This window comes from Chlamydotis macqueenii, chromosome 2 (genome assembly GCF_036417535.1).
Source record: "Chlamydotis macqueenii isolate bChlMac1 chromosome 2, bChlMac1.mat, whole genome shotgun sequence".
NCBI lineage: Eukaryota > Metazoa > Chordata > Aves > Otidiformes > Otididae > Chlamydotis > Chlamydotis macqueenii.
This window is the reverse complement of record NC_141557.1, coordinates 120,584,489-120,611,117: the sequence shown is the minus strand read 5'-3', so window position 1 is coordinate 120,611,117 and position 26,629 is coordinate 120,584,489.

The window sequence follows — 26,629 nt, the reverse complement described above, 5'->3', positions numbered from 1 at the left end:
GGGAGGAAGTTAGGAAGGCAAAAGCTCAGCATGAACTCAGATTGGCCACTGCAGTAAAAGAGAACAAGAAATCCTTTTACAAATATATCAGTGGTAAGAGAAGAAACAAGAAGAATTTACACCCTTTACTTGATGCAGCGGGGAATGTGACCACTGAGGATAAGGAGAAGGCTGAGGTCCTCAATGCCTTCTTTACTTCTGCCTTTAATAGGCAGATCAGTTATCCTCAGGGCACTTTATGCCCTAATCTGGAAGTCTGGGATGCCAGGCCGAATACACCCCCTGTGGTACAGGTGGAGACAGTTAGAGAGCTCCTCCTCCATCTGGACTGCCACGAGTCCATGGGACCAGAGGGGCTCCATCCTAGGGTGCTAAGGGAGTTGGTGGGGGTGATTGCTGAGCTGCTCTCGGCCATCTACCGGCGCTCCTGGTTTTCTGGGGAGGTCCCGGAGGATTGGAGGCTTGCTGATGTGACTCCCATCTACAAGAAGGGCCGTAAGGAGGATCCGGGGAACTACAGGCCTGTCAGCCTGATGTCAGTACCCGGGAAAGTTATGGAGCAAATCATCTTGGGTGAGATCACTCGGCATATGCGTGGCATCCAGGGGATCAGGACCAGCCAGCATGGGTTCACGAAAGGCAGGTCGTGCTTGACCAACCTCATTTCCTTTTACGACTGGATGACCAGACTGGTGGATGAGGGAAAGGCTGTTGATGTGGTCTACCTGGACTTCAGCAAAGCCTTTGACACGGTCTCTCACAGTATTCTCCTAGGGAAACTGGCTGCCCGAGGACTGGGTAGGTATACCCTTCTTTGGATAAAGAACTGGCTAGGGAGCCGTGCCTAGCAGGTAGTAGTTAATGGAGTCAAGTCCAGCTGGCAGCCTGTTACAAGTGGTGTCCCCCAGGGGTCGGTACTTGGGCCCATCTTGTTCAATATCTTTATTGATGACCTAGAGGAGGGGATTGAGTGTACCCTCAGTAAGTTTGCAGATGACACCAAGTTGGGTGGTGGTGTTGATCTTCCTGAGGGTAGGGAGGCCCTTCAGAGGGATCTGGATAGGCTGGATCGCTGGGCTGAGCTGAATGGCATGAGGTTCAACAAGGCCAAGTGTCGGGTCCTGCACTTTGGCCACAATAACCCCATGCAGGGCTATAGGCTCGGAGCTGAGTGGCTGGAGGACTGTGAAGAGGAAAGGGACCTGGGGGTGTTGGTTGATGCTTAGCTGAACATGAGCCGACAGTGTGCCCAGGTGGCCAAGAGGGCCAACGGCATCCTGGCCTGCATTAGAAATAGTGTGGCCAGCAGGAGCAGGGAGGTAATCATCCCCCTGTATTCGGCGCTGGTGAGGCCGCACCTCGAGTATTGTGTTCAGTTTTGGGCCCCTCACTACAAGAAAGACATTGAAGGCCTGGAACGTGTCCAGAGAAGGGCAACAAAGCTGGTGAGGGGTCTGGAGCACAAGTCTTATGAGGAGTGGCTGAGAGAGTTGAGATTGGTTAGTCTGGAGAAGAGGAGGCTCAGGGGAAATGTCATTGCACTCTATAGCTTCCTGAAGGCAGGTTGTGATGAGCAGGGGTTTGGCCTCTTCGTTTGGCAACAAGCAGGACCCGAGGAAATGGCCACAAGTTGTACCAGAGGAGGTTTAGATTGGACGTGAGGAAAAACTTTTTCTCCCAAAGAGTGGTCAGGCACTGGAATGGCCTACCCAGGGAGGTGGTGGAGTCGCCGTCCCTGGCAGTGTTCAAGAGGCGGCTTGATGAGGAGCTACAAGATATGGTTTAGTAGCTGTGGCAGCAATGGTAGTGGGAAGACGGTTGGACTAGATGATCTTATAGGTCCCATCCAACCATGTGATTCTATGATTCTATGATCATCTCGAATAGGATCATAGGATAATTCAGATCGGAAGAAACTTCATCCCATTGTTATCTTCCTAAGTTTTTTGTAATACTGATACAAGCAGAATGAAGAACATAGGGGTTGAAGGTCTTTGACTGTGTCTATTCTGTGTAGTATTGATGTATAATATCTAAAGTGGCTCATTTATCACTCTGTATCTAATTTGAGATTTCAGAATAACTTGATCATTTTGCTTTTTTTTTTTTTTCCTTACTGATAGGAAGATTTTTAGAACCATATTTCTCCATTTTCTTTGTTAGTTACAATACATGCCCCCAAAATGAAATTCTGAAGTTGCATGACTTTTCTTAGTCTTCATTCATACAGTGACTCTAGAAGTCCTTGGAGGGGTATAACAAATTAACTCAATTGTAGTTGGACTGTTACATTCATTGCAAACAGTGGAAGTCTCACTGTAACACAGACAAGGTAGGTAAAGATTCATTTCTAATTATTGTGCTCATTATTTTAATCTTTCATTTCACATTCATTAATTAGGAAGTTTCAGGCATATGTAATGATGGCTTAAAATATGGATCATTAAAAACTATAACAGTGCTTTACATTTTGCTTATTATGTAAATGACTCCAGAGGTCAGAAATGGTTATCTGTTTCACAAAGTACATAGAGAACATGCTGTTCAACTGTGCACAAAATTGGAAGGTTATGTAACAATTCTGATTCTTCATTTTTAATAATTCACTCCAACTTGTCCAGAGAAATAGTAAACAAAGAGGAACTGATTTAGTATTTGCTAGTATGATGACCACTCAAAAGACTGCATTAACTTGAAATCCGTGATCATGATTGATCTTCTTAAGTGATGACGGTATGTTTTTGCACAGGCTGGCTGTCTACTGATCATCTGTGGCAACAGACAGTGCCTCTGACTGAGTCTTTCTCTGCTCATTAGCTGAAGATAAAGGTAATATTAAGAACTAGATGTGTCTTTATAGCTTTGTGCATGTAATTGTCCATCTGTTTAGTGAAAGCAGTAGCCTCATTTGAAATAATTTTCTCAACAGCAACAAGGAAGACTTGTTACGTATTTGTTTGCAATAAATGATATTTTCACTGGAATTATTCCTGCATCTAAAACTTTTAAAAGGCTAGTTTAATTTAATTATTTGAGATCATAAATTTTTTTAGAAAATTTATAGACTTGGCCATTCTACAGTTCTCTGCTCCATAATCCATGAAACCACGAAGCCACTGAGTTTAGATAAAAAGGGTAGGAATTAATTAAGCTAGTGACTTGAATACTTTCAGAATTTCTGCTGACATCAACAGGATATCCTTCTTGTGTAGTCCTACAGACAGGATTATGTCTTCAGTATTGAAGAAAGATTATATTTTGTCTGAGTCCTTACAAATCATAACAAAACTCACAAGCTGCTAGCACCTGAAAAACACAAAAAAAGACTTTGCCTCTTTAGATGATCTAGAAAATAAAATAAAACTACTAGTAGGTATTTTTTTTCAGTTAAAGAAAAGTAGTCTTTTCAGTTAAAGAAATCTCATTTGTGTTGTGCAGCACCAAACAAAAGGAAAGGCATGTGAAAACAATTCTGTCATGTGCCACAGTTAGCTTGAATGTGAATCCTGTTCCCCAGATCTCCCATTCTTACCCTGCAACTTCCATGGCTTTCAGGCTTCAGGAAACCGTGCAGTCTCCTTTAGATCCCTCTCAGAAAAATCTCTCTTTCTTATTTCAGAGGCTTTACTGAACCTCTCAGAACTCCATAGCCTCATTTCTGCTGCTAGCTCCTTGTTTACTAGGGCTTTCCAAACCTGCTCTGTGCTGCGCTCTAGAGTTTCTCTGGCTGGAGGAGCTCAGCTCCATCAGTCTTAGGGAGCCACATGCAGTTCCCCTCCTTCTGGAGGACTCCAGCTGAAGTGCAGCACCATAGCCAGGACAAGGCAACCTAATAGCTTTCTTTTCTCTTGCTTACTAGTGCTCTTTTAGTGGACTAGAGCAGATAGTAAATAATAAACTGCAGGCAAGACCCCTGGACTAGTTCTGAGAGAGCTATTGAAGTTCATTGAAAGGGTTTGCAAGCATTGGAACAGGTTACCCATGGAAGTGGTTAAGTGACCATCTCTGGAGGTATTTAAAAGACATGCAAACATGGCGCTCAGGGATATGGTTTAGTGGTGTGCTTGTCAGTGTTAGGATGATTGTTGGTCTTGATGATCTTAAGAGTCTTTTCCACCTTAAATAATTCTACTATTCTATAAGTCAAAGGAGAACCAAAACAACTGGAGGTATTAGAACCCTTAGAATTTCATTCTGGTTTTATTTTAGTTAAACTTATTGCATATTAGTTAAAAAAAATTCTGGAGGTTTATAAAATCTTGAGTAGTAAGTCAATATCAACCCTTTTTCTTCCCAAAGGATGACAATAAACTTTTTGCAACTTACCCAAATATCTCTTTGGATAAGGTGGAGATGCAGTATGAAAGTCTCCATGACCACTTTGCAGTGTAATCTTCAGTTGTTGTATAATACTACATGGAGGAGGTACTTTCACTGAATGAAGATAGATTTGGGAAAATATCACATGAAAGTTAACCAAATTTAAAGATCAGGGGTTACAGTTTCCTGATAGCTTCCAGGGAAAAATGAATTGGGCAGCACAGATGTGTTCCATTTTTGTGTTTCTTACTGGGTTATGTTCCTCTGAAGCTGGGCAGTAGAAAGTTAAAGTTGCCTATTATTTTCCACCTGGCTGCTTGAAACCTTGGATCGCGAAGAATATTACGTTTAGGCTGGGAGCGACAGAGTGTGGGGAGTAAAAGTTTCTTGACAAGGACAACCAAAGGTTGAGATTCAGACACAGGAAGAAGACTGGGGCCTTGCAAGGAAAGACAGAGAACCAGAAAAGAAGCCTGCTGGAAAAAAAAAAAGAATAAATAAATATACATACACATATACATACAGGTTGAGGGGACTGATATGATTTTACTATTACCTAAATACCTGCATAAATGTTGTTAGACTAAAAACAAGATTGGAGGAAAAGCAAGACTGTCTCTTCAAAGACACGGTGGTCTAGAGGCAGGAATTCCCTTTTATTTCCCTTCTGTCTCACTCTGAAGTTTCTCAGTTCTAGTAGGTGTTCAAATAAACTTACAGGTACAACTTAAAAGTCCTTTTCATTCATTTGTTTAGGTGGTCAGTGTAAGAATAAAAGGATCTGGTCCTGTCACACCAAAGATACATGCCAATGAAGTCATGGACAAGGAGGGTATTTCCTGATTACTAATGGTGCTATGTTACTACCATACAGTGGAGGGACTGAAACTTTTCTCTGGACACATTTATCTGGGACAGGGGAATCTCCCTAGGATTCCCAGTGCAGGATGAATATGGACATAGCCATAGATATCCTTTCTTTTTTTAATCCTCATTTAAAGACTACTTTAATACTGCTCAGAATCCTAAATTACTATGTATTTAAAATTCATTATATCCCATAAAGTATATTATATGTTAAGAAATAAAAATAAATCCAGCTTCTGTGTCTGTTTTCTAAGCAAGTCTATTTGACATTTTTTTTGGGAAACACACTTTAATTCTGCAGAACAGTTAACATTAGAGTTGCCTAATGATTGCAATTGTCTCAGTCCTGCACCATTCTATTCACATTCTGCTTCAAGTGAAACAGATATTAGGTTTAGATGTTTGTGTTTTTGGAGGAAACTATCTGTTCTAATTCAGAACAGACTTCTTCAGAGATACTAAGCACTCACATCAGAATATTGGTTGCTGATATATAGTCAGACACTGATATATAGGAGCAGACACACATATGAGTTCTTCCCCAAGTAGTCTATTTAAGGAATCATTTTCTTACTGCTTTATACTCTTGGTATTTCCGTGAAGATAGTAAGAATTCTACAGAACTTACTCTTTTACCTCATGTTGATATGCTAGTGTTGCCATGCATCTACTTGTCAACACTAGCGTATCTGTTCATTTCTTTATCCATATTTATAGTTCAACATTTTATAAACATATAATCAGTCAGCCTTATCTAATCATCAGCATCACAGAATCTTACTTGTTAGGAAATTCAGAATTAAGTTTTCTGCAATCTTTTGGTTGCACGGTAGATGCAATTACCAAAGTAGATATGCTAGAAAACTTTTTGAAATTATATCATAGTGGATGGAAACCTAAAGATAAATGTCACTGCCCTACAGGACGGACAACTAAAATTAAAAGTCTCTTAAAAATGAAACTTCCATATCTTTCAGTATAGTGTTGGTATCTTATGTTCCATCTTGGCAACTGATTTTTCGTGAAATCACCAGATCTATTTCTTGATAAGGCTGGGATTCTCTATCTCTTCTCCTAATGCATTGCATGTAGCTGAACTGAGTTTTGCAGTACAGTGCTGAGGTGTTCAGTTACCCCCTCCCATTTCTCTCTGCTGGGAGCACACGACGTGGTCTATTCAACCTCTGCGTCTTGCACATCCACTGCAGACATGCTCTTTATTACCATGTAACGACATCCTCAGGTGCTCAGTTACAATCCTGTGCTGTTCATGGAATTATTGCATAAAGCTGTTTTTCTCTGTGGTAGGCTTTTTAACATTTGAATGTTGTGAAGTATCAGCGCATTATGTGGCTGTCCAACATATGGTAACTGCAGCCAGCTCTGGGTGTAATGTTCTCATTTCTAGGGAGCTAATAAAGTTAATTATTCAAAATCATCAAGTATAACATTAGCATTGCAAATGGTCTCCCGATTTTTTCACTCAATTTTTTCACTCAACATCGCACATACACCTTTTTAAGACTTCTGTTTCATAGTGTTACACAACTGCTCCTTAGTTTCCTCTAAGGAAAATCTTTATATGAACAGTACATGCTAAAGCACTCTTTAAACAATTTAAACATACATTCCATATGGAGGAAATATACCTTTTATTGTAAAGCAGCACAAAAATCACTTTCAAACTTCCCACACATATATTTATGCCAAACTTATGCTTTGTAATAATCTTCTGGGTTTTGTCATTTTTGTTTTTTTTTTTTTGTTCCTACCCCTTACCGCCTGTTGTTTTTCATTTAAAGTAAAATATATATATAATACTTAAATCATGTAGAGATACCCAAATCTTAGAAATTAAAAAAGGAGGATTTTTTATAATTCAGTGCATTGTTGGTCATTATACTGATATTCATAGACAAAAAAAAAAAAGTAGGCAAATTTGTAACACTAGTTTTTTTTTTTTTTTTTTGTGACAGGCAACATCTCCTTCATTGTATAAGCTTGTATGTAAGACTGCTGGTGCCGAGTGGAAAAACAGGAGGTTTCAGCAGGGCAGGTTGAATCCTTGCTTTTTGCTTCAGGAGATGGCAAACGGGAGAGACAGGAACAAAGCACTATGCTTCGTTCTACTAAAACCTATCATGTGCTGAGATTACTGCTCTCAAAGTCCAAGTGTTAAAGGAGTTAACAACCCAGGGATCAAACTACTTTGCTACATTCTGCCATTGTGTGGAACCTATAGCCCAAGGAGATCTGCTATGCATCAAGGAGATTTGATATGTACTATATGTATCTTACTGTATTGTTTGTGTTTCCAAAACTTAAGGGTTCTTGAGATACCTTCTAACTGCTAGAGGAGGAATCTGGAAAGTGAAAGCTTTGTTCTTGTTCCAGCTTTTGCCTGATTTAAGCATTTGAATCTGGTCTGCTTTTGATCCTCCTTGGGCAACACCAAAGCAGCTCTAACTTGCCTTAGGGATTAGCTTTGTCCTTTCAATTCCTTTGGAAGGTAAAAAATATGTAGTTCTGAGCATGCTGTTTCTCAGAAGGGACCATTTTGCTTTAACATCCTCCAGAACACTGCCTTGCAGCTCTCTTCCTTGTCTCCATGTTTGATACTTAAAGTATGTTGTCTTGACTATCTCTGTGATATAAGAAGAGAATTATCTGCTTCATGCTTAAAATAGTTCTGTGTTTCATATTCAGGAGTCAGGTATGCCCTTAGTGGCATTTAAAAAATTATGAGCTTGAATTTTTGTGGTTTGTGGTGTCCAAGCAAAGCCTTAAGAGTGTCAGGAGCTTTTATCTGGTGAGAGCAATGGATTTTCTGATTTTCCATTTTTTATAACAAAAGGAAAACATGTAAATAAAAAAAATTCAGAAAGGAACTTTTAGCACCTTTACGACTCTCATAAAGTCAGTGAAATTCATTGAATATTGCTGCAGCAGGTGAATGTTCTGCTTACATTTTTAAGACTACGTAATTTGTTACTCTAGAACTGTCTATTATAATCCATTGGATTTAACGCAATATACTAGAGTAAATGTAGTGACCTATAGGTTAGGAAACTTATAAAAATGAATTCTTTATGTCTTCTTGGCTATAAGAGCTTTCGCAAAAGGATTTTACTGGCAGTCCTTGTAACAGAAATGCACATACTTGAAATTGCTTCTTCCCCTAATTAACACTGTAAGAAAAGCTTCATTGTGAAGGTACAGCCTTTACTTACTCTCCACTCTTACTGTTGTACTTTTATGAGACAAGTATAATTAATCTGCAGCAAGCTACCATAATTATCCGGAAGTATTGGTACTTGAAGAAAACAGAAATAAATACCAGAGAACAGCATAGCAGAAAGTATTTTGCACTTACCAGATAATTTATCTTTCAGATATTATAGTTGTCAAATATCTCTTAGATTTTTCTCTCTTTTTTTTTTTGACAAATTTATATAAAAACACAATTTTGAAAAACCTACCCTACATCCTTAGCAATTTCCGAAATATACATCTACAAAACACAAGTGAGAGAAAAAACAATGTAAGTCAGAAATCGAATGAGATAGTTCAAGTAACTTCACATTCATAGAATCATAGAATCATAGAATGGTTAGGGTTGGAAGGGACCTTCAAAGGTCATCTAGTCCAACCCCCCTACAAGGAGCAGGGACATGTCCAACCAGATCAGGTTGCTCAGAGCCCCATCCAACCTGGCCTCTAACGTTTCCTTCTGGCTTGAGTAGTATGGATTACAGGTTGAGGAAAAAGCTTCATAAACAAAGCTGTTTGGGCTTCTCATATGAACAATTTCTCTATCTTTTACCATGCAAGTGAGAGGGGGGAAAAGTTTAGAGAGGGGCCAAATTTGAAAAATATAGATTTGATTTGTGATCTCAACTCATGCTGAAAACAGAATTCTGAGGTCTACAGTTCTTGACCTCGATTTGCCTATGTTTTAATTTAAAAGGTATTTAAAATTTAACATAATTTTTCAGGTCAAAAGCATATGACAGATGGCTGGGCTTTTGGACTGCACTTAAATTTGATACCAACTGCGTTCAGTTAACCTGAATTGCTCTCCATCTTTTTGTGATTATTTGGCAGCTCACATAACTGCATTCTCCATTCTGATAGACACAACACAAGAGCTCTTGATTACTTGGTGACATTTTGTGACAATCAGGTGCAGGAATTGTTGTGTTGCCTCTCCTCTTGGGTATCTTTAGTTTTTGAACTTAGTTCTGAAGGCTCTGTAATTCTGTTTAGTACTCCTTTTTTTTAAACAAACATTCCTAGCCATTTTTGGTGACTGTCTTCTGAGTTGAGAAGACTCTGATCCTGCTTTGTGATCTGGGATTTATCTTCCCGCCTGCTAGCAGGAGTAAGTCCTGTTCCTGCTCTACTGCAGGGCAGAGTCTTAATGACCCTTTCTTTCTGTTTACATACTCTCCTCAGGGTACAACTAGGCAGTCAATTATCTATAGGAAAGCTTTTTAAATCTGTCATGTGCTTTAAAAAAATAAAAACCAAGAAAGTAAACTCTGAAAATAATACCTAAAATGGCATTAATATGTAAGAACATATCTGCAACAAGTGTTTTAAATTATACATTGGTATATATTTTGTCTTCCTGTCATATATTCACATTTGCTTATGGATTCATAGTTCAATACTTAGTTGAGAAAGCTTCCTTTCAATAAATACACTTCACCGAGTAGGATTGGAAAAAAATAGGTTTTTTTCTGCCTTCAATAGCATTCTAAATTGCTTTCATTTTAGTGGAGCAACGCTAGGGAGATCTGTAGTGAGTGCCAGACGTTGGCCACACAAGATCTCTGTTGGGGCCAAGGTCTAGTATTCACTACAGATCTTTTTCTGTGGTGGGTTAACCCTGGTAAACATCCAAGCTGCTCACTTGTTCCTTTCTTCTGCAGGACAAGGAGAAAACAGAAGGAAGGCAAGAAGACTTGTGCATGGAGATAATGGTAGTTTAGTTGGGAAAGCAAAAGCTGTGCGCACAAGCAAAGCAAAAAGAAACATTCTTTCAACACTTCTCATAGGCAGGCCCATATTTAGCCACTTCCTAGAAAGCAGGGCCCCATCACGAGTAACGGTTACTTGGGAAGACAAACACCATAACTATGAATATCCTTGATTCCTCCACCTTTCTCCAAGCTTTTCTGGCTAAGCACATCATATGGTACAGAATACCTCTTAGGCCAATTCACATCAGCTGTCTCAGCTGTGTCCCCCCTCAATTTCATGTTAACCCCTAGTCTACTTTCTGTGGAAGGACGGGGACAGAGTGAGAAAAAGATAAAACATTCATGCTTTGCAAGCACTGTTCAGCAAAATCTAAACACTAGTGTGTTATCAGACCTGCTCAGTCACTGCCAGGGACCACAGAGGCCATGTTGCGCACCGCTGTGTGTGCTGGCTTTTCACTTCCTCCATCCCAAAGGTTGAAAGGTACTATAAAATTTATAATGTGGCATTACTTCATCCCTTTAAGATTTTGTTAAGCTTTATCTTGAGAGATTCATACATGCACTAACACTCAACCACAAATTCCCAGAGATGACAAAAAGAAATGGTATTTTGTATGACCACTGACCCTTCAAAAATGTGAATATCTTCAATTCAATAAACTGACAGAGACCTCACAGAAATGCCTTTCTCTCAAGTTTGTTTTTTTTTCTCTGATACATTGTTACAAGCAGAAAAGCACCACCAGACTGGTTTGTCTTACTAGGTAGGCCCAACTTTAAGCAAGCACCAGAGTTCTAGAGCTTGTAGACATCTCTGTGAAACAGCAAAATACAGGCACCTGTCTTTCTTGATGTCATGCATGGAGCACATAAGCCTTCAGGGTGATGCTTCTCTGCACCTTACATAAAGGAACAAATGTGAACTGTGTGCATTCATTTTTAACTATTTGCTTCTTTGAACGTGGCATCCATTTCAGTGCTTTTGACAAAAAATGACCAGTACTTATTCTGTTATGTCTTCAATCCCCTTATTAATGCTTTGTGTCTTTTCAGCTTTTCTATGAAGCATAAGATGTATCTTCCAATAACCAGAAGTGAAATCAAGGCATTACAAATTGAAGGAAATAACTCAGCCCAGGAGAGGTGAAGACATTAGGACTAACTCTGGAGTAGAGCTGATAGGATACTACATTTTGACATGGAATATCATCCCTAAAAGAGCTTTCGACTTTTTATTCCTGTTTTTATATTAATGTGCCAACAATTGAAGCATATGCACAGTTTTCATCAGCATTTACCTGATTTCAGAGCTGAACTGTTAGTTAAAAAAATAGTGGGTCATTGTGATGGTTTAGCCTGAATCACCACCGAATTTCTCACTCACCCTCCCCCTCCCCAGTGGGATGGGAGAGAGAATTGGGAAGGAAGGAAAACTCGTGGGTTGAGATTAAGATAGTTTACTAAAATAACAAAGGAAAACTACAATAATAACAGAATATAAGAATATTAAAATATACAAGATGAACAATGTATATTTTCTTACCAGCTGATGTCCCAACGACTGATACAGCCTGTCCCGAGCAGCAATCATGGAAATGAAATGGAGCAGCAAGCAAAGGAGCAAAAGGGAGCCAGCAAGGTAGAAGGAATGATGCCAGTGAATGAGAGAGAAAGATGGATGCTAGGAAGCCCAGGCCAACGCCCATTTATATACTGAGCATGACATTTATGTCATGGAATACTCTGTTTGGCCAGTTTGGGTCAATTATTCTGTCTGTCTTTCTTTCAGCTTCCTGCATCTACACAATAGTGAGACTTGGAAAGCAGGACAGTGTCTCATTCACAACAACTCATATCATCAGGGTGTTTTATCAACTTTCTTCACACATGAAATCCAAAACACACCAGCTACTGAGAGGAAAATTAACTCCATCCCTGCTGAAACCAGCACTCATATGCATTGTAAAATAAAAGAACCTCTCTCCCCATCATCAAAGCTTAAAATTACTCTTATGTTTTAAGTAAGAAGGAATTTCCCATCTCAGAATTAATGCTAATGTTTCAAGTCACAAAAAAAAAAAAAGAAAAGAAATATTATAGTATACAACTAATTTTATTCTCTTTCATGGTCATAAGATCTGAATGAGGAATAAGACACTTCAAGCACTTTTTCAGCCAGGCAGAGTACTATAATAGGTTAAGAAAATGGTAAAATAATCCGGGAGAATTTGTAATTCCACTCCCATGTTAGTTGGAACTTTCCCAGAATATTTAAAACTCAATCTAATGACCATGGTGTGGATGCCAAGATTTCAAGGTCGGAAGCCATATAATTGCAAACTAATTAGAATGCATCTTTATCTAGGCCAGAATTAAAAATGTACTATGATTTTTAGTAAAATGTAATCATATTTTGGTCCCAAATACAAAGCTATTCAGCTTGTGTTTCTTAACAGAAAAGTAACCATTTTGTTATCATCTCTCCACAAAATAAACATCTTTGTGAAGATCCTTGTCTCACTGTTCTTGATATCAGACAGATTAAAAGAGATATTTTAATCTCTCAGAGGAAGGGCATGTCTATTTTTATATTAAAGCCCAGCAAAGTAAAACTTTCTTGAACGCTTCAGCGAGGACTTGACATTTTTATGATCGATGGGAGATTTTATGCATGTCTTTGGGTAATATGAAGACAATTTATGACTTTGTTTCAAAGTCAGACAAGGCTGTTAAGTGACTACAATCTTTGCAAAGGTTTAACTTGTGTTTAAATTTTAAATGAGGTGAAAATCTGGAAATGCAAATAACTTCTTCCTTTGGGAAACTGCTGAAGTCGATGCTAATGTTTGTTCACAATATTTGTCAGGTTTTCTGTCTCTGACTGACTTATGAACAAAGGCTTGTCCAATTCAATTTTACTATGAGATTTGGGACTGCAAACATTTATTTATTAATATTTTCATAATTTCATTTAGCATCCTTTTGTATTACCAGGAAGTGTGGTATTTTATTCAAGTTTGTGGAAAAAAAAACCAACATAATAACTTGAAAATAATTTAGCAAAATTCAATTTCAAAGGCATAAAAATGTGTCAATGCTTACATTGTAAACCTTCTATCTGTAATTACAAATAATTCACATACTTCCAGTGAATATACATATATATGTAAATGGAAGATACTACCAGGCCAAATGTAACCACAGAACATTCACATGCATCTAATCGTATTGTTATTCCTTCTTAGTAATTCTTGTAAACAGCACTGAAAACATGATCTGAAAGTGCTGATGTATAGCTCATTGGCTGGCATTATTACATGCCCAGTTAAAAAATGATATGTTTGTTAGACATCCCAGTGTTGGAGCCTGGTTCTTTCATTAAAACTTTTAAAGATTTATGCTTTTATTTTGGCAGCACCCGCTGGTAACAGGTTTTTGTTAGAGAGATATAACATTTCTTCTTTATTCCCACTTGCACAAGTAATGAACATCCAAAAAACTACAATCTCCTGATAGCATAGGAGGTGCTTCACTGTCATTCTAAAATTATGATCATCCTAATTCTTAATATTGCACATACAGATCACGTTAAGAAGCTTCAGACAAGTCAAAGGGCAGAGATATCTAATAGTGCTGCTTATATTTTTTTTCAATAGCACTTGCATAAAACTATGCAACTGCTAAAAACAGCTGAAGTTTCAGGGATAGTTGTGATATACAGAAGTTGATTTAGACAAAAAGGGATGAGGTCTGCTTGAAAAAACATGTGCCTATAGAAGTTTATGGGCAGATATGATGAGACATGAAGTAGGTCTTCTACTAGCTCATCATTACTACTCACTAGTGTTGCGAAGAAAGTCTGAGATGCAAGAAGGTATGCAAATACTGTGAAGATGATTTACAAGATCTTACAGTGGTTTGAATTATAAAGAAAAAAAGATGAGAAAACTCAGCAGTCAGGTGAGAAAAATACAAAAGACCATATGTGATAGTCTTAAAAAATTTCTACAATTACCTAGATTAAAAACATAGTACAAAGCACAGCCTGTAGCAAATACAGCAAGAGCCCAGTGTAAAAATGCCCTATCATTTTTTTAATGTTTATATTTCTGATAACTTCAGAGATTAAAATAATAGCTTCGTCTATTTGATTTATACACTATTCTTCTATAAATACAAATAGAAAAACAATCATAGCTGAATGGTTAGAGAAAAGAAAAATAATTTATTACAATGCTGGCTTTAATAATATTATGTCTCGAACCATGAAGTTGTATAATTAAATCAGTCTTCTTCACTTGTAGAATTAAAACTCAATAAATGTGAACATAAGGAGAAAATTCATCACTTAATCTAACTCTGTCCAATCCTACTCTCTTTTATTCTTCTACAGTCTCTTCCCCCCCGCCCTGCCATTATGTGCTACTAATTTAGAAACAGCACTAACTTGCTTCCATATTCTAGATTAATTTATTTATTCTCTACTTCTTTACTTGCTGAAACTTTCTGTTCTGTCATCATGTGCTATGAGAAATGAGTTAGACAAACAGCAAGTTTCAACCCTGGACTTCAGGAGAACATATTTCAACTTGTTCAGGGCTCTGCCTGGTAAAGTCTCACCAGAGACTATCCTGGAGGGCAAAGGGCCTGGGAGAGTTGCTTGATCTTCAGGGACATCCTCCTCCAGGCACAACAGCAGCCCTTTCCAGTGCACGGGAGAACAAACCAGTGTGGCAGAAGGCCAGTGGGGATGAACATGGGACTCCTAATGGAGCTCAAATGCAAAAGACGGTAGAAGCAGGGGTGGGCTACCCAGGAGGAACACAGAGACAATTGCATCACTTAGTGAAACATTAGACAATACAGTAAGAACACAGTGAATAACGAGGCACTGTTGCCTCTTCTCTTTCTCAGAAGTTAATTTGTTTTCAGAAAATTGTTTGCAATTACCATTGAAAAAAAAAAGAGGTATTTAATCTCATTAATCAACAGAATGAGGCTCCACAAAAACTGACCACTGAGAATAAGCCAGCAGATATGTCTATTTGTACTTGTGATCTTCCTTTCCCATTTATTTCATCTACTCTTCCTATGACTACTGAAAGTTGTCTTCTTTCCCAATATGCATTTACCATATCCAGCCCAGGATTAAGTTAATTTAATAAGAATGATTAGTATTTATATAGGGCTTTATATTCTGAAAGAATTTTGCAAATATTAAGTAATCTTTAGGCTATCACTGTGAAACAGATATCTAATTATTATCTTAATTTTATGGAGGGGGAAACAAAAAGCAAGCAGTTAAATGTATTATCAGGACCAAACAGAAACTGAATAATAGAGTCAGCAATATAGCTGAGAAAGCCCCCGGTCTCAGATTCCTGCTTGGACAATGTTGAAAACCTTGGACTCAAGGCAGGGTCCATCCAATGTTGAAGGCCAGGGCCAGGAACAGGACATAGAGGAATGCAGTGGCTACCCAAAATGTAAGTTTAATGACATAGAAATGGCTCATTAGGATTCCCTCCTAGCGTTACATCCTGGAATGCTTCCTGGAACAATATGAAGATAAAATGTGTTTCACTAGACAGATCTTCAAAGATCAAGCAGATGCTACCAACTATACTGGGTTACTGGAAACTGCTAACTTTGTAATTCTCATCTTCTCCATTAAACATAATTGCTTGGACAATTGAAACTCCACATGCTGTTATATTATCAATCACTTGACAAAAAACAGGGAAAACATGCAACCTTATTCCTTGAAATATTTTTATAAATAGTGAACAGTATGTTACAAATCCATATGTATTTAAACAAATATTAGCATATCTATGAATCTATAGCAGAGATATTAGCTGAAATTTGATACCAGACCCATATCTGGCCCAGATGTTTTCTTTAAGAGGTTATATACAATAATAATAGCCAAAAAGCCATGACTGAAAATATAGCCCAAGTTATTTTAATTTTTGAATGCATTTGAAGTTTTTTTTTTAGATTATTTACTCTGAAAATAACAGTATGTTTGATTTTTGTCACCTAATCCCAAAAAATATCAGTAATTTCATTTTGAATAATAATTAACGAACAATCCAGGAAGAACTGATGTCCCTGCTCCTTGCGGGGGGGTTGGACTAGATGACCTTTAAAAGTCCCTTCCAACTCTAACTATTCTATGACTCTATGATTCCTTGATTCTAATACTGTTCTTAAATATTATAGGCAGGGAATATTGTGCACATTTTGACAGCGGATATGGTTTTATATTTTCTATGTGTATGCCTTTTGAATTAAGCTTCTTGACACAAAGACAAGCAATTGAAATTCATCAGTAGTATTGGTGAAACCACAATCTTACTTTTTTTTTCAATGTCTACAGACAAATTGATATTTGGTTGATTTGCATTTAGTGATTCAAATGTACAGTTTCCTGGTTTTATCTAGGAAGCCTCTTTCCTCATAAAACTGTCAAGAAAGATGTTTCTAGTATTATTTTAAGGATAAATTCTAGCATAAACTTCAGTAGTTGTAGGAGTAGTAGATAAAGAAGCAAGCATTCCTCAATGTTCTATTTTAATGACAGTTTTTAGGTACTAAGTGTAGAAAAAAACCAGTAAAGAAACTATTGATACATGCAGTTGTTTTGGTATTTCTTTTCTTTTAAAATGTTTTCCAGTTCCATTTATCTATTTTTACATTTTCCCCATGTACTATTTCTGTTTTTATCAAATAGTTCCTATAACTGACTATTGACTTGAAGCTCTACTCTGTTTTGAGTATGATCACTAGAAGCATAGTGCCCTAACTGAGCCTTTGTCTCACTTAGTGAGCACCGTATTTATTTGATTTTGTTTGTTTTGTTTGTTTTTATAAACAAACAGGCAATCTTCCAGCATTTTACAAATCTTTTATCATCTCCCTTGCACAGGTGATTACAGACTGAAAGGGAACCTGAATGTAGGGAAACTCCTGCAGTATTCCTGCAACTTATTTTAATTTCAATCATGACAATGTTTATCTCGACTAGTATTTAACCCTTACCTGTTATCTAGTACTGAAAGATTAAACAGAGAAAATTTTTAGTATGATGTTTTAGCTGGACAATTGTATTTTATTCATTTAGCGTAAAGAAGTTTTGTTAAAAACTTCACTGTATGATAAAATACAGTAATTTTAAGTGCTGTATGATTTCTGTGACATTTGCCAAAGTGAATACTGATTATGGCTTATTTGAAATAAAATAGATCAGTGAAATCTCTGGAGTGTCTTTGAGTCAGAGGTGGGGGAAAAAGTTAGGTGGAGAGCTCTCAGCCCTCTTTGAATAAGAAGTTTTAAAAGCTTGACACAGTTTCTATAATCTTTGCAAAATATTTCACTGCAAAGTTTCCTCCCATTATTGATAAAAACTCCACTATCTTTACTCCTTTGGTTATTGAATCATAAGACATTCATGTTCATCCTTACTACCATAGTCCAATACCCATTTATGAAAAATGTAAACAGGGAACTATAGTAAGTGGTGGGTGTTAGTAGCTGTTCTTTGTTTTCCCATCAGACTCAGAAAAATCTACAAAGAATGCTGGCAGGCAAAATCCATGGAGCCAAAGTATTATTAAATAGTCTCATAGTCAAAGGACAGTTCCCGAAGCAGTTCTTTGGGGAATCAAAACCAGATACATACTGCTGTACAGAGCTACAAATATTTCGCTAGCAGCTCTGAAATATATTTGAAATCGATTGTGGTCTTGTCAGTCCATCACTTCGTCCATGGGATAGAAATATTTGTTCATCTTCTTTTAACAAGCAATATCTTAATCAAGTGTTTCTTGTTAGTGCCATAAAATTGAAAAACTGGTGATATCGAAAGAGCCATGACAGCTTAATGATGTGAGGGTATGTTTTTTGGCTGAGGGTACTGAATAACATAAAAATATTATGAAGTTAGGTGCCCCACAGGACTAAGTTCTCAAAAATAATTCAGACAAATGCCTGAGAAAGCTTTCCTTTTGGGAAAATGACTTGAGATTTTTCACTCCTGGCCTCACATGTCCTAACTGATCTTAATAGATTTAGGGTAAGTTTGTACCATTTATTGTAAAAGTAGGATTATTATTTTTTTTTTTAAATCAGTGCAGTTAAATCATTTCCAGGAAAAGGTTCTATACCAAATTTCTTATAGCTTTTGCTTCTTATTTTGCCTCTTATTTTATTTATTTTGGGATAAAACCTTATACATACTCTGTGTACTTATTGTCATAAAAAAATGCATCTACATGTCTTCCCCACTGCACTTTTTTTTTCAATTTCTTAAAAACAGTTCAAAAGATTACCTTTCCTTCAGCTGAGTCTGCACTCAACTAACAGTGTTTTTCTACTAATACACTGCTCATCTTGTATATCAGTTGAAAACTGGAGTTTTCATTTAAAATTTAGGGTTAGGAAGAGGCATTTAATTTTGTTATTTTACTCTTATTGCATTTAAGTTTTAAGTGAGGGCAGCACAAATGATGTTTCACTATTTTTAAAGGTTAATTAAAAGTTTTCAAATAACTTTGGTAACAAATAATAATAATACTTGCAAACTTCTGTCATATATTATTACAATTTCCTAGGCCTCATATTATTTAAATAGGAGATAATCAGGACGTATGCCATGAAAATTGCTGTGGTCAATAAAGAAAAACCTGACAAAATTCCATTTATTTGTGAAATCTTTTTAAATCACAGAGGATCCATAGTAGAGAAGAGACATTTATTAATTTTGTTTTCAATTTGTTATGAAAGCCCTCAAACATTTGATAATTTTAATTTTTTTTTACTAGTTTTATATAAGTTTCGAAAGCCACAAGTGTAAACCCCTTATTGCCCTTCTAGTCATGCATAAATCCAGAAATATTAAAGGAAGTCATTAAGATGCACAATAAGGAGACAACATAATACCAAACAATTTTTTTTTTAAATAATAAGACATGATGAAGTATATGGAGTCTCACTCTAAATGAAACTTAGTCTATATTCATTTGGAAACTCTTTTTCTCAAAATGTTTTTTATTTAATCTGAAAATTAGGATAATAAACACCTTCCTTACTAAAGCTATCAGATACAATAATGGAATACTAATATGAGAATTTCCTCTTAAAACCAATGAAACATGCATTAAACCAATAATTTTTGGAACTTCAATTTTTTTTTTATTTTCAACTGAACACAATAATTCATCTTTGCTATTTTCTTTAAAGCAGCGATGTGTGTTGCTGTTAAAAGCTTTTTTTTTTGCTTTTTTTTTTTTTAATAAAGGCAATGGAAATAACACCACTGTCCCTCACTTTTTAATTTGAAAAATCTGAAACCAATATTTTAGATATAATCTCCAAACTATATTATGTATAATGGCTTGGGGCAATATATTACTAGCATCAGATGGTGCCTGCCACCCTGGTAGTATAAAGGAGATTATAGAAGGCAGAAATGAACTTTGGCCATTTCATGTACTAGGAAAGAACTAGGGTGAAAATGAGATGTGGAGGCCTTCTGAGAAAGATTATTTTTTGAGAGAAGGAAATAAATGATACCATCAATGATATGTGATGGTGTATCTTGCTAAAAATAAATTTCTAGTAAGAAAATATACATAAATTTTGCAATTGTTTCTCCTTCTAGCAGTAGAATTTGTGATGTTTTTTGAACTACTATAACCTTGAATCTTTAATTCTGAATTCTTAGCAAGTTCACTGGAGGTTTATGCATTTATTGCAATCTCAATGTTAAGTACAGATTATATAGAAACATTGCTCACAAAAAAAAAATTGACATTAATAACTTTATTGACATTATCATTTACTTTTTCCTCTCATTAGTGTATATAAGATCTAGAAAAGAGATCCTCTACTTGTTTTGCTTGTGAATAGTTACTACTTTAATACTCAATCTCTTAAATTATAATCCCAGTAAGAGTAAAAAATGTGCTTATTCCCTAGTTTGGCATGTAGATTTAATAGATACTAATCTATTTTCAAGAGAAAATAACGTTAGAAACAATCATATTATATTTTCGGTATTTAATATTTTTTCTTCACCCTGCACTTCTATTTACTCTGGCAGAGAGCTGACACCAGTGGAATTGCTTGGCAACAGTCTGACCTTTATGCAAAATACTGGTATGTATTTTTTCCTGTAATACCATCTGGATCCTAATAATTTTAGCTTTTTTCCTGGCTATTATCTTGGCATGCTTAACTGTCGGATGTTCTCTCATGGTGTATTTGCTTAAAAGGACAGCTGAGGGTCAGGCAGCTGATTTCCTTTCTTGTATGTCCAAACATCATTTTTGTTTGGTAGGATCTTGTGCATGAATAGCTTCTCTTCTATTCATATGTTAAAAAGCTTTTGGACAAAGAGTATTTATAAGACATTTGATATCAAGGCTTTAGTTCTCTTTAATCCTCTTCATCAGAAGAAACTTTCAGCACTATGTCTGATATGTTCAGGAGCACAAAAAAGACAATAAAGACAATTCATTATTATACTAAGTATAGTGTGCATGTGTGTTTTGTCATTAAATGAGCACATACTGCAAAATGCCCAATGTAGCAGATACTTCTCTAAGGAAGAGTATTCAGTGTGGATACTTTCATGTGTATATTTTTTACAGTAAAATTATAGTTTGATTCTGAAGTCTCATTTTGGTTGATGACTTAAGTGCTTTCCAGTGAATTCCCTTAATGGAAATCAAATCACAATCATCTTCACAGTAGGCCTAAAGTAACATATTTGTTTTGAAAACTTCAATGCACATAACCTTTTCTCTGTTAGCAGCATTTCATGTTGCTTAGATCATGAATTTTGAAGTTATTTTCTCTCAGTCGCTATTGGCATTGCTATTATTATTTATATTGTCATAAGACCAGAGGTCACTGTCACCGTGTTAGACAGTCAAGATACGTAGTAATACGTGATCCGTGTTCTCAAGTACTGAGAACTGAAAAGACAAGGAACAGAGGGCTGAAGGGAAATTGCAGACTGATAAACATGGATAGTGATCTTAATAACTTACTTTTTCCCCTGGCTCCATGGAAAGCGGCACTGTGAAAAGTGTGGGAAGACATAAACAAATTAAGTATGCCATCTTTCATATGTGTATGCCATGTATACACTTAAATGTGTATTCGTGTATGCATATTTAGTAAAGTTCAGAAAAAAATACACGTACAGTTTTTAATCTACAAGTAACTAATGGAAATCTTTCAGGAAATTATTATTGAAATAATATTTAAAAGAAAATTGTAGGGGAGCCTCACAAAATTGTTTGTGAAAGGCATTAATTCAGTACTCAGTGGATACCATGACAGATAATAGAACAGGTGTTTGTGAAGTAGGAAATCAAACTCCTAGCCCTGTGTCAGTGCATAAATCAGGAGTTTTAAAGAAGATAATTGAAGCAAAATACTTCTACAGTGATCTGTAAGTGAAGAAAAGGAACTCAAATTTGTTATACAAGGAAAAAAGAAATTACATATATGTATTTTGATTGACAAAGTGTGGTAAGTATGATTGACAAGATAATGTTAGGATTTTTTCTTTGTTAGCAGCTAGTGGATCTGAGCAATAAAGAAGTCAGACATAAAAGGAGGTTGCAGCAACCGAAATTAGAGACCTAACCTTCATACTTGTGAGGAAAAAAATTGATTTTTAGAATATTTTTTTTGTGCATTTTAATAGAAAAAGATTTGATCTGCTTACAATTGATCTGGAGACAGAACATCTGGAGCAGCAGACATAGACTGCAGAAGCAAAGGTAAACTGCAGAAACAGGGCCAACACTCAGGAAGAGAGTCCGTATTGGAAAGCAGGGACAAGAAATAGAACAGACAGCCTAGGCATGTACATTGCCTAAGGTACAAAGCAGTGGTACAGCAGAAGAATGAGAGCAAAGGCAAGAGCTCAGTCACAATCTACTTGTACTTTAGTCGGTCAAGAGACTCAGTTTGGTGATACAGCTGACTGAGGAGGGGGAAAGTGGATAAACCTAAACTCTTACAAAGCTGACTTGTTGGGCCTTCAGTTGTTGACAGAGACAAGAGGCATCTTCAGAGTGGATATTAGAGACAGAATCTGACCAAGAATCAAGGAAGTAAGAGAAGACATAAATGGATAACCTAGAAATGCAGAAGAAGGAAGAGAATGCTCCTCTGGCAAGGGGCACCAGAACAATGGAGTTGAAGTGAAAGTCAGGACTTGTTCAGTTTACCATTTCGTTACTGACAAGGACATGATTCAGTGACCTGATATGGTCACAGATGGAAGCTGAAGCAATACAAACTACTGAGATTTGTTCTAAAAATAGATTGCAGCTCTTTTGACCCTATTGCCTACAAAGATAGAGGCTGCAGTGTGTAGTGGCAATGGTCACTTCTGTGGATGCTTTTTGATTCTTAAAACCTTTTGTTACTGTGGTAGCTCTTGCAGGCAGAACCTGCTACTTTTTGCTTTAAGGGATTATGTTATAACAGTCACTAGTTATACAGAGGTTACACCCATCTCCTGGAAAGCACTTGGGGACTATCAGCATAAGAATGATAAAGTTTATTTGATATAAACTGGGATCTGTTGAAAATACCTCTGAGTAATCAAAACTTCTTTCCTGCAGAGTCTGCAACCAACTACTTGAAGTAATTCAGCAGAGGAAGCATTAAGTTCTAACAGTTAGTCAGTTACTTTCATACCATGACCCATCTGTACAGGTTTTGTTTGCTCTGTGAAACTGCTTCTTTCCTGTTGACAAGTCATTTGGTAATCTTGTAAGGATAGTTGATCTAATTGTCTTTCACTTGTTTTTGCTTCCAACAAATTTCCTTCCTATCTTTTCTCCCTCAGCAAAAACAAACATCTTTCTTCCATACACAAATACACCAAAATTGTCAAGCTTAAATTAAGAAAAATACACCTTTAAAACCACAAGTACTTACAAGGTTGTTCTGTGACATAATTCAGTCGTCGTTGTTGAAAAGGCAGATGAAAGAAATCATTAAAATAGGTGCTGTCAAATAAACCCAAAGTTGCAAGTTTGCTTCATAAAGCCAACGGGGGGTGAAATGAATGGATTTGTCTGAGATGGATACTGAACAAGATGTCCCATTAAATCACAATTAATAATGCTAAGATATGAGACTGGATGAATTACAAAATAGCTTGCTGACAGTTTTATTAAAGTTGTTAATGGAGCTGTAAAATGGGCTAGTCCTAGCTCTTAAGCAGTGCCTCTTCTATCCTAATTCAATGGATTAGACAATGTGTTTCCGGAGGCTGTGGATGATACACATATTGGTGAAGCAGACACTCTGAATAATGTAATACTTGGAAGAATTTAATTGCCTGATTAAATGGCTGTAATAAAATATCATGTGTCTTAATACAAGCGGAAGTTGAGAGATTATCTTCCCACTGAGTACAGCGCTGGTAAAACTGCTCTCAGAACAAGGACTCCAACTTTATTAGCCCAAATTCATGGAACATTTGCATTGAAAAATAATGCACGCACTGGAAAACAAGTCTTGTAATCGAGGCTTATGCAGCTCAGTTGGCTTTGCTCATTAACAAAGAGAGCAAGTATTAACTTATTGTAGTCATTTATACAAGGGAATTATATCCCAGAGTAGGAGAAAGTGAGCTTTTAATCCGAGGGATATAAACTGAAATTAGGCAAATGCAATCTGGAACAAGGTCACAGTGCCCTACTAATGAAGGTAATTAATACTAGAGAAGTTTGGGAAAAGTGGTAGGGGAGGTTTCTTCATTACCGCCTCTCAGAACAGCCTGAATTTTCTGAGAACTGAAGGTAAACTTGGCTTCTATGAAGAATTATATTATTGTTGTGGAGGCTAGACATTCTGGATAACTTATTTTTGTTGTTGTTGATCAACAACCTTAGGCTTATAGTACTGAACTACTTCACTTAGATATATTATCTGTAGATACTTTCTGATACTTCAAAAGAGGGGAAAAAACCAAAATCTGACAAAAGAGAAAAAATATTTCTCCTAAAATCAGCTTCTGTAGATTATTCTAGCCATCCTCTTCCTTTAAAATAAGAGCTTCTGCATTGTTCTTATTCTTATAATACTTGCGCGTCTATTAAGATAACGATTAAAGTAAAATCTCATGTTTCAGAACTTGCGCTAGACATGCTCTAAGGGTCAGGAAGGGCTTTTTCCTCTGCCTGACTACCTATTTTATTTAATTTTAGCACTCATTCCTCTGAATATGAAAGTGGCACGAAGGGTCCGCTTTGAAACATCTGACAGGCAAAGAGGAATAGCTATATCTGAGATGCTGGCAATTACAGCCCTAGCTGTCCGCCCTACCATCCATGCACAGACATAGGAGCGTCAATTACAACATAGCATTTTAAGATAAACCATCACTAGTTTTGGTAAGCTGCAAAATGCTTTGCTCTTAACTGTGGTAGTTTAAAAGCTGATTGACAAACAGGTCAGGCATCCATGCATGGAGGGTAGTGGGGACAGCAGGGAGAGTAACCTTGTCAGCCACCGCAGGCAAAACAGCCATGCTCATCAGACACCCTTCGATTCCTTGCTCTTGTGTTTTGCTCCCAGGATCTGGGTCAATTGATTGACAGTCTTGGGTCAAGAAGGAATAATCTATTAACACTCAAAGCTGACTGTATTTTTCTTCAGGGGAAAAAAAAAAAAAAAGCCTTCTATTTCCATTCTCTATTAAAAAAAAAAATATCTATTGTAGCAGTCAAGCTTTTTGGAATTATCCCCAAGTAATTTTATTTTCTTTATGTATTCTTTGAGATAGTAGGCTTGTGCTTATTATTAACTAGCTATTTTTTGCTATTAAAATATTACTAAATAATGGTCAATCAGAATGAGATATGTTGTGTAACACAAAAGCCAATGACATTGCAAGCTATTTACTATGTGTTCAGAATAGGTCAGATGGTACAAGTTTTTAAAACATCAGCAATAAAACTTTTCTTTGAGAGTTTCATTATTATTATGACAGAAAATATAACCAATTGTATGAAGAATTTGGTTTGCGATGTAGAATAATATTTTCCTGTGGTGTTTCAAATGCTTTTTTTGAAAAGAAAAGCCTAATTCTCTTTTTCTCCATCCTTTATGTATATATTACAAGCATCTGCTCTGGTTTACTGTTCTTTCTGGATGGAAATTAGAATTATCTCTGAACTCTTGCATTATTCAAACAAGTTTATCCAGTTTTAAATACCCTGTCTGATTTTCAATTTTACTTTGAAATTACCTTTTCAAAACCAAGGATATTAATTATTTTCTTGCACATTTGTGTTTCAGAATCAAAAGTTACAGGTATCTTTGGGAAATGCAACAGGAACCAGCTAGCATTCATTACAGCTGTTGGGAGTAAATGTAGATTTTAAATTATAAAATGTTTGTGTTCATTGTGTTTCCCTTTTGAACTCACAGTTCTTACTGGAAACAAATTGTATGTCCCAATGAATGACTCATAAAATTCTGTAACAACACTCTTCATAGGCCAAGAACTATTCTAGACATATTTAATCAATCCTTGATTACTAAAAGGAATTCAGAGCCTTTTTTTTTTTTTCTCTATTAGGTTGAGAATGACTCCTTAATAATGTACTTACCAAATCCTCTGCATTTTAAACAACTTCATAAATAAGCATCTTCCCAATGTTCAACAGATGCTCTAGTAAGGAATATTTTCATCAAATCCATAATTGAAACTTTTAAATATGTATCCATATAAATAATCTGAATGAAGAGTCTCACAAAGATTCTGAAAGAAGTCTACTCAACACAACTGCTTTTTAAAGTCCAAATTCATTACAGAAATTAGGTACTACCTACCTATGTGAAAAGAAAAGTGAAGGAGAAAGACTACTGTGCAGAGGTGGGACAGTGTAAGCTTTCTATCATGCTGTAATAGCACTGTAAGTGCCTTACAATTGGAATTTGTGGTGAAGAGGGGGAAGATGGGAGAGAATAGGATTAGTAATTAACTTGGAATTACTACTGTAGTGAAACTGAGGGGAGGATATAATGGACACATACACACTCCTGTTGCTGATCTTAGGAAAGTAAACACAGAAACTGTAACTCAGACCTTACAGAAAATCATGTGGTTGTATATACATGTATGCCTGTTTTCATTTTTAATAGTGATCTTTAATTACACTTTTTCCACTTTCTGGTAATTTCTTAATGTTTGATATTGTAAGTGTGCTTTGTTTCCTTTAAGGCTTAATTAGAAGTAAATTGCTTTAACAGAAAAGCAGAAAATAAATGCGTTTCACAAATAATAGTGTGTACCAAGTGATTGTCTTCTGCCAGAAGACAAATCAGATGATTGAAAATTATCTATGAAGAGTTTTCTTGTATATCTGTGGTACTGGAGAAAGAGCGAGTTTTAAAACTCATTTAGAAGT